This window comes from Cydia splendana, chromosome 26 (genome assembly GCF_910591565.1).
Source record: "Cydia splendana chromosome 26, ilCydSple1.2, whole genome shotgun sequence".
Classification (NCBI taxonomy): domain Eukaryota; kingdom Metazoa; phylum Arthropoda; class Insecta; order Lepidoptera; family Tortricidae; genus Cydia; species Cydia splendana.
Genome location: NC_085985.1, coordinates 3565665 through 3575785, shown reverse-complemented (window position 1 = coordinate 3575785; position 10121 = coordinate 3565665). Strand labels below are relative to the sequence as shown.

The 10121-nt window shown below is 41.7% G+C and overlaps 1 long non-coding RNA gene across 1 annotated transcript; it reads left to right on the top strand.

Annotated features, from left to right (window-relative positions):
* The first annotated feature begins 2233 nt into the window (after nucleotides 1-2233).
* Nucleotides 2234-4726, top strand: LOC134803153 (uncharacterized). The gene is made up of 4 exons (XR_010145947.1): nucleotides 2234-2657; nucleotides 2691-2947; nucleotides 3662-3801; nucleotides 4584-4726. It is a non-coding gene; the product is annotated as an uncharacterized LOC134803153 (long non-coding RNA).
* The last annotated feature ends 5395 nt before the right edge of the window (nucleotides 4727-10121 follow it).

The window sequence follows — 10121 nt, the reverse complement described above, 5'->3', positions numbered from 1 at the left end:
TCCATTTGTGTCATTCAAACGCTTTTTTAACGCGCGTTGAAAAAGCTGCCGTGCGAACGGGGCCTTCTTTGATTCATCGTAATAGCCGTAACACACTACCGCACCGCACCGCGACCTTGGTGCCCCGCACCCATAAGAGAGAGGGAGAAAGAGATATTTCTTACTCGCTCACACTTATGGGTGCGGCGCACCGTGACCTTGGTGCGGTGCGGTAGTGTGTTACGGCCTTAATGATCATAAACTTCTTGTTCAATATACTTTTTGACATAATGAAAAATAATGAATTGGTAAACTAAAGAAATCTAAAATTGTAAACGTAATTTGAACGTAATATACTTCAAAACGACTGAAAGAGGCCTCCCCGCGCAACCCCCGGCGCAAAGGTGCCTATCACACTCACTGCGTTACCGCATTGAATTGCGATGGACCATTGCACCAGGAAAGACCCGGAGCGCGGGTCAAGGCCCCTTTCTTGCAGTCGGCGCCCCACTTCCCAAAGGAATGTTTCTGCTTCTTCTGCGCACCAACAACCGGAAATGTCTACGGCTACTGGGACGAACAGGTAATTTGCTTTTGTGAGTACTTTTGTCATTTGTAGGACCGCCACCTCAGCCACAGAATAAATAATAGTACTACCGTACAGAAAGGACACTTCCTACAAACCCAAACTTTGACAGCGGTTCAGGGTCGAATCATGCTATCCCTTTCTAATATATGGCACTATCCCTTTCGGCAATTTAGGGTTGTCAAAATTCAAGTGATTATCTTATCTGTGGTCGTGCAAGCAAAAGGAAGTCAAGTGGTGCCAACCCTAATAATTGCTCGGAGCAATGCTGAGCCGAACGGAGCCGAGTTCGACCGAAGTCAGGAGTGTCTCCCCACTGTCTCTAACAAAACGCGTCTGTTACGATTAGGACAGATATGGCCGCTAGGTGGCGACAGCGCCACGCGCGGCTTATGGCTAGCCACCAAAATTGGTGTGGAACGGATGTACTTTTAGCTACCTGTGGCAAAGTGACGAAATCGCGGAGTGAGCCACGCCTGCCTCAGCGGCTGCTCCCGCCGTCCGGTGCGACAAAGGTTTGAGGAGGCAAAAGTGCTTACACACGTAGCGCCCCATAGCAAACACTTACCTTTTTCCATCCTCTTTCCCATGGCGCCAGTGTCAAGCCGTCAGGCCTTTTGCCATCCGACTGAGGCCTGGCGTCATCAATCTAGTATTTCTGGCGGTTACTAGTGTTTAGGGCACAGAACCTATTAAAGAGGTTTCTGGTTGTGGACTCTGTGGTTGAGGGAAACATCCCGACAATGCCCTGCGGATAATATCGTTTAGGGCAGCGGTCGGCAACAAGCGGCCCGCGTGCCGCCGAACCTCTCACTTGCGGCCCGCGAGCCTTCCCGGCTATTTTGTATGTAATATTGTCAAACAACAATGTCTGTTAAAGTCACACATATTAACAAAAGTGCGGCCCGCGCCCGCGTCAACTTCCTTAACTACTATGTGGCCCTTGGCTGCTAAAAGGTTGCCGACCGCTGGTTTAGGGCGTGGTGCCGTGGGAACCTACCGGCACATCGACAACAGCTCAATACGTGATGACCGTTGCTCTCCACCATCGAGCCGCAGATGCACAAATGAGGTTGACATACATCGCAGCCCAGTCGTTGTCGAGTAGAGTGCCAAGGCATGGACTGGGAGATCGTGAAGACAAGCACCACTTTCTTTTCGGGTATGGCCGCACCCGGGTTTAGAAGCCACCTAGGCCTGGGCATCAGCGGCATAGGGTATAGAAGCCTTGTCTCCATCCAAGGATAAAATTTTAGAGACAAGTTCTAAAACCCCAGCCGCCGACGCCAAGAAGGCCGGAAGACACGTCCCGAGCACGGCGTAGACCTAGACCACCGTTCCGAAGGCAAATTCAATTGTTCTGGGGAGCAAGCGCTCAGCCGACTCTTTCAATACGGTCGAAAGAGTCCGTATGTTCTGGGTGAAGCCAGGTCAGTACGGTGCGGAGAAAATATGTAAGTCTGGGAACGGCGCGAAAAGTAAGCGCCTGATGCGCTGATAGCTTCTTTGGCGAAAAGAAGTTGTTCCCTAAACTTAAAGGTTTCGGGAACAGCTTCGGGAAAAATAGGAGATCCTAGTAGCTTCAAGTTTTGAGTGGAAAGTTCTTTAAGTCCGGGAAGTAAGGCACTAAACGAAGGAAAAGACGCACTAGAGTTTGCACTGCACGGGTAGAACTCACATTTGCTCGACTTCACCTCGGGACCCAATTCCTCAATTCCAGTGGAAGGAGAGTTCGTTGTGGACTTCTTCCGGCTTGCCTCCAAGCTCCAAGTGTGCCGTCGTCTAAGTACCAGACGTTTACTGGGGATTGGGGGTTTGAGATTGCTTTCTGGATAGCTAGGCTGAAGATAAAGAGGCTAAGGGGATCTCCCTGCTGTGCACCGACCTGTTAAAATATGAGGGATTCGCAGCCGCAGCTTCGGATCTGTACATAATTGATAAATAATAAATCTTTGAGGAGAACGGAACGGAACCATGCGCAATGTGCGCAATAATTTTCAGAGGGCCTACCGCGTACCACGTTCTACTTGTTGCATCCCTGTCACACTTACGTAGGAATTTACAAGTGCGACAGAGAGGCAATACTATGAACGTGGTTCGCGGTTGGCTCTCAGTTTTATTTCAGTGTTTTAGTTGTGGTTCTGTCATTTGCGTATTCTTATTCTTCGGGGTGTTTACAATTTACATAGAAATCAAAGCGGAGATAAGAAGATGACTTCCGACTGTTAGTTTAGTTTTATTTAATAATAGCCTCCAGTGAAGCAATCCAAGTTTACTTTTGAGACTTGTAAATAGTACAATGTAAGTTACATTCAGTGCGTTGTTTTTCGTGGCATCAATGTTTGATCAATAGGTACGCTCGAATTCAGTATCGCTAAGTAGGTAAGTTAAAAAGCGTGAAAGAAACAATGCTAGTTTGCCATCATAATAATTTCGGCCTTCTATGGGTTAAGTAGCACAGCGTTACAATATGTTTGTAAATTATATATTTATTTATACACACTTCTAGTAGGTTTTTCGTACGCGTTTCAGTCTATTTATAGCATGCATTGCGTGTTTTATCTCTAGCTGTCAAACTTCCAAGTTCTGCTACTTTAACCCCTGGAACGCCGAACCGACAAACGTACTTGTACCCGTCAGATGCCTAGTGCCGGATCCGTCCCATCCCCCTCAACTGCCGGAGGGTCTTCAATTTTTGTACCCGTCAACTGCCGCGATCAAAAAAAAGTGATATTGTGCAAATGATATAAAACTCTATTTGTAAGTGTTTAGATCTCAAAATTGTAAAAATATAATACAATAAATTTGGTGACTGATAAGGCACAAGGCAGTTGAGACACTTTGTACAGATCTGGGACTAGGCAGTTGACGGGTACAAAAATTGAAGACCCTCCGGCAGTTGACAGGACTGGTACGGATATGGCACTAGGCGTCCCAAGGGTTAAATTAAATCAACCTATATATTCTAAATAAGTTTTCACAACCATGTTTCTTAGAGCTAAACATTGTGTAGAAATTAAAAAGTAAAAATAATCTAAATGCAAAAATATACCTAACCTAATGTTCCTTTGTATACGTTTTTGTATATGATTCCAGAATGGAGACGCTAGCCAAGGGTATTTTGATAAGCGCAGCGGTGGTGGTGGCGGCGGTGTCAGCAGTGGTGAACTGGTGGCAGTACAGACAGGTGCCGGCACGGTACTCCACTCATGGCGAGCGGCCGAGACGGGACTGAGGTTATCTCAACTATACCCTCCTGAGACCCAGAATCAGTTGTTTTTGAATTTGGAACCCTTACCTACAGAATAAAGGTTCAAAATAGATTGTGGAATATGTACCAAACTATATAACTTGAATTGAAAATTTTAACATGACATTAATACTTTCCACTTATAATCTGAGCTTCCCCTATGGTTCACATTCCCTTACTATATTTAACCAAATTGTCATTAGTGCGGAATGATGATTGTTAAAAACTACCTTATGTCCTTCTCCTTTCCCTGATTTCAAACTATCTCCATACCAAATGTCATCTATAACAGGGGTCTCCAAACTTTTTTACCTGGGGGCCATATTGCACCTCAGAATTTTCGCGCGGGCCACCGTCGGCGCCGAGGGGGGGTGGGTGTATCTGGGGTTGCTGCTGTTAGGGCTGAACACCTGGAGCCTGGCTCCTGCGGGCCGGATTGGACCGCTGTTGGCGGGCCGGATTTGAATGCTTCGCGGGCCGGGGTTTGGAGAGTCCTGATCTATAAGGTAAACTTACTGGTTCTTGACGCGGTCCCAGTACATCTCATCTCTTGAAACTTAATTCATTGTCAATAGAGGTGACAGCAAGGTGTCATCTATTGGGCATTAGAATGTCAAGCACTAGTACGTTTACCTTATTGATGCCGCGGTTGATGTATGAAGAGGTAACAGACAGCGTTACTTTCACATATATAATTTTGATTTTAGGTAATTACGGTAATAAGTTTACCTAAAATTTAGTTTCAATTAATTTTCTGTTTTGTTTCAGATGAGCTTCCACCTGCACATAGTATTGAATCAAGCAATAATGCGATATTATTAGCTTTAATAGAAATTAATAATATTTATCACAAGTTGTCAAGTTATGTTATTTTAAGATTGGTTATTTTAATTAAATGTTTGAATTAATAATTTTTCAATACTTTATAACATTACATAATTATTACCTATCTAATATTGGTACCTACCCTGCAACTCGAGGGGTGTCTCATGCACGTTTCCGGCCATTTAAAAACCAGTACCACAAAATAAATAATAGTACTAGGTACAGAAGGTTCACTCTAACAAAACGCGTCTATTACGACAGATATGACCGCAAGGTGGCGCAAACGCGAGCAGGCGTCCGTTTCGTAGCTGTGCGCGGCAACTACTACTGTTAGACACCAAAATTGGTGTGGTCCGCATGTACTTGTAGCGACGCGACGGAATCGCGGAGTGAGCCATGCCTGCCAGTACACCTTTTTAGGGTTCCGTACCCAAAGGGTAAAACGGGACCCTATTACTAAGACTCCGCTGTCCGTCCGTCTGTCACCAGGCTGTATCTCACGAACCGTGATAGCTAGACAGTTGAAATTTTCACAGATGATGTATTTCTGTTGCCGCTATAACAACAAATACTAAAAAGTACGGAACCCTCGGTGGGCGAGTCCGACTCGCGCTTGTCCGGTTTTTTGAAGAACCGCTTACTGCAGCCTCTCGAGAAACCCTCGGCAGGGAGCTCATTCCACAGGCGGAGCGTCCGCGGGAGGATGTATATGTAGGATACAAAAATAATACAACAATATATGAAATATCCTCTATTTATTTTTATGTATTAACAAACTAGCCAATCACTGACTCAAAACATTCACCAGTCAAAATAAATCACAATACATCCTCGGCAGGACCACAGGCACCTAAATGACTGACAGGCCACACGACCAAATGCAAATATGGGTATAAATGTCGAACATGCACGTCTGTGAGCAGGTGGATTCTCACATTGATTCAAATTTCAAACTGTCGCTTAAGCTTGCACCAACCTTTCATCAATGTTTATTTAGGATTATGACTTATGACCACAGTTACCGGTCACTACTCTGTATCTTTAGGTATTTAAATAAAAGTAAACAAAATCTACCCTCAAATGGCTCCTTAAGCCAGTTGAGGGTAGATGAAAACATTACATGACCAAATAATGTAGGTTAAAGTCAGGTCGATCAGCGACTGATCCAGGCCGTTTTGTATTTGGTTAACCAATAAATGTTATAACTACCCGAAAATGTACAAATTGTATGTTTACTTTCTTTTAAATACCTAAAGATACAGAGTATAAGTTGCATACTACCAAATGCTGTGACCAAATGCAAACATGGTGGGGTAAATGCATGTCTGTTGACAGCCTCATGATTGGTGGATTACCTTATTGAATTAGTCTGTGAACCTATATGTGGCTTTCCATTAGAGAAGGGTTCTTATGCTTCATCTGCGATAAGGACGTTTCTATCAGAATTTCCTGAACCTGAAGTATAAGGACCCTTCTGTCATGGAATGCCACACATGTTACGGAGCATCGCTCTCTCTCCGTTTTCTTCAATCTGCTAAAACATTACAATTATGATGCAATTTACCAAAATAACTGTTTATCGGCAGTTACGGGCATGAAACTCAAGTTAATATCGTCAACTTGAACTCATTAATTAGTAATTACTACCACAAGATCAGAGTAATATTGAACCGTACTAGTAATATAAGTAGAGGTTGATTTTTGTTTAAATATTACATCTTTTGGAATGATAAAAATGCCTCAAGGACATTCAAAATGCTTTGACCGTGCTGAGACTGCTCAACCTGACGTTTAACAATAATTTTATATTTAATAATGTACGTCTGTGACTAATACACAAATATATTTGACACATAGTAAATTAGCAGTATTCATAATAATAATTATAGACCCGTCAAAAATGGGACAAAAAATGAATTGTCGTGTGACCTGAAAATAATCAGAAAGAATCAAGCTCTCTCTCGCTTCTAAATAACCGGGTGTTGCAGGGATCTGAGCAAACTATATTTTATTGTTATTAACATTGACATATATATCTTTCGGACTTACTTTTGTAATGTATATGTGACGTTATCTATGAAAAAATACCTTATTGTCGATGGCGCTTACGCCATTATTAACGATGCTCCGCTACAAATACAATGCCGCGCAATGCCATGCGGAGTAAGCGCCATCGCCAATAAGGTCCCTTTTCATAGATAATGCCCCATATTTTTACGATATTTTATGTACCTTTGGAACAAGTAAAATTGTATTCCATGTATTTCCTAATTGTTGTTTTAGTCCGATACCCTAATGAAGAACGTTTGATCAATCCAATTGTTCGGTTTTAACTCCACATATATTTCAGTACGTACGTACGTGACCGCAAACTATAATCGTTGTAGCCTAGTGTTTTGAATTTTGGATCATTACTAAATCTAAAAAGATACAGCCGATAGGGGCTATTCATAAATTACGTCATTTCAAATTAGGGGGGGGGGGGTCTGGACATCGGATGACGGTAGCATGAAGTAGGAGGAAATGGGGTCATTTGAAGCATGATTTTTGGATGATTATAAGGGGGGGGGGGGGGGTGTCAAAAATCGATGACGTAATTTATGGACAGCCCCATACAGGATTAAATAAATTGTCCAACAATTTGCTATTTTCTTATACAATTTTAGAGCAGTCAAAATGTTGGTAAAATCATATTTGCTCCGTTAAAAATAGGTGCAAAGCGTCCCCACAACACACCCAGTATGGACTTTATAAAAATTTAAAACACCTATTCTATACGTCTCTAGACGCTATAAAAAATATCAACGCGTGACAAGAACGCGTGAAGTAACATAAAAACTCTTATTTTGTAATGCGGGTAAAAGACAAGTATAAAAGCTGTAATAGACGGGCGTACCGGACTGCGACCTTGGTCCGGTCAGCATATCTATTTCTCGCTCTCACTTATAGCTGCGTCTTTAACGGACATACAGCGGACCACATTCCACTCGATCGAACAGGCCTCGGACCGGATTAAGGTCGCAGTCCGGTCCGCTCGTCTGTTACAGCTTTAAGGCAGCAAGATATTAAGCACCACCATTTGTGATCTATAACAGTATTGATACAGGGAATTGAGGTCTTCTAAAAGACAGATTGAAGTTGTCAAACTTTAAAATGATCTCGATTTATCTTTAGGATGCTAGTAGGTTCTTCATAAACTTGTGACTACGTTAATCATTAGAAATTATTGCGAAATTCAACTATAAGACTTTTCGAAATTATAAAAGCTGCTTTCGACAGTAAAATTGATAGTTACTTTTTTGTTTCTTGTGAATATAAAAAATAAATGCGTACGTTTGATTTGTGCACAACCCCTAAATTGTGGGAATTGTGCCTTGTTAAGCCCCCTCCAGACTATGTGCGTGAATCGCGGCGCGAAGCCGCGAACGCGTGTGTGGATCCGATTTCGCTGTTTGCGAAAATCGATTCCACACTCGCGTTCGCGGCTTCGCGCACGATTGTGGAGGGGGCTTTAGAGCCATTCCACTCTAGTCTTATGAGCGTCGGCGTCTAGTCAGCGCTATGGAAAATGGCGTCGCCGCGCAGTTGCGCCGACGAGTTGGCTAGACGCCGACGCTCGGAAGACGCTAGTGTGGGGTGGCTCTTACACTTTTTATTTTGGTTAGATTTTCAATAGGAGTGGTGGTGCAAACGGCCAACAATTTTTTTATGTTACCCCACGCGCCTCATGTGAAATAGTAGAATTGATTACATACAACTTAGAACATATTATCTTTTATAAAATTAATATCCAAAAAAGTAGCTGGTTCCTTAATTTGCATTAAACTAGATGTACAGTAAAAATGTACATGTTTCAATTTATATCACTTCACGTTTTCGTTTTTTTTTTCAATTTATTTGTATGTTATTATGGCAACCCAATAAAAAGCAAATTAAAAAACCCGCTACTCTTAAAATACAAGTCTGGCATCACCGCGCCGTCGCACGCATAATAAAAACGGTTTGTACTAAACATGAAACATACGATTTTAAGCACTAACCTTTACATAAGCTGTATTAAAATTTTTATTTTGCCATTTTTCTGACAATTATTATTTTTACAAAGTATAAAAGCGGTGGCAAGTCAATGTTCGTCAAAAATATGACTCAAGTCCAAAAATTAATTGCTTGAAAACCACCATAGGCTGGTGATTGTTATATTATTATATTTATTATCAATACTTTACAATATACTGCGTTACTAAATTTATTAAACATTAAATTTTCTTGGGTGGATCAACTTTGTGTTGTTTAAATCTCGTTGACCAAGGGACAATAGATGTACAGTTTGTTTTTGTTACAGCATAATTATTTTCCATCGTTTTTTCACGGAAACATACGAACGTGTCTTGCTATTTCAGTCAGTCTCGGTACAAAAAGTACTGACGTTGACTGAAGTAGCATGACACATACGAACATTTCCGAGAAAATACGATGGAAAACAATTATGCACTACATCTGTAGAAGAAATGTTGTAACAAGTTCTTATAGATACCTCAAATATGTATGTTTAACTTACCCCTTGCTGCAGGCCATAATAAATTATTTGTTTAAATTTGAACTTGAATAACTGTCAATAGAGTTGAATATTATAACTGACATGGCTACGTAACCGGTAAAGGGTTAAATACCATATATAGTTTCTCAAAGGACTGTCTCATTTAAATCATAGACTGAGAGAATCATACTATCTTTGTCTTACACTAGTACCTACTAGAACCCAAAAAAAAGGATGAGTATATTTTCCTGGTTCTTACTGACTGACAAATTGGTTTGACCAACTATAATCACTATTTTACTCCCCTGGACAACCGTAACCATGACAACGAGTAACACTAATAAGTTGACACACCCACTCACAAAAAGCCATACAATATCTTACATTCACTACGCAACGAAATAGTAATATTATATATTATTAAATTTTATGTCTTTAGACTTTACAGTTAGGCTTTTATTAAATATTACCGCTATCCATATTGCTTGTCATGTATGTTGTGTGGATTGTACTTCTTAGTTAGGGTGGCATTCTACTTGTCCACCATTGCGTCTCAGTCTCTCATTAAGCAAAATGTGAGACGCAATACACATTGGACCAGGCATGGGTCACTCCGCGATTTCGTCGCGTCGCTACAAGTACATGCGGCCCACACCAATTTTGGTGTCTAGTAGTAGTGGTTGCCGCGCACCGCTACAGAACGGGCGCCTGCTCGCGCTTGCGCCACCTTGCGGTCATATCTGTTGTAATAGACGCGTTTTGTTAGAGAGTGAACCTTCTGTACCAAGTACTATTATTTATTCTGTGCATTGGTTGTCCAATGCACAGAATAAATAATAGTACTAATTAATAATAGTAGAAATAGGACAGGTGGAATACCATCCTTAGCTGATGAAAGTATTACAGAAACCTCAAGTTTTTCAAGTTTTGGACAGGTCAATATC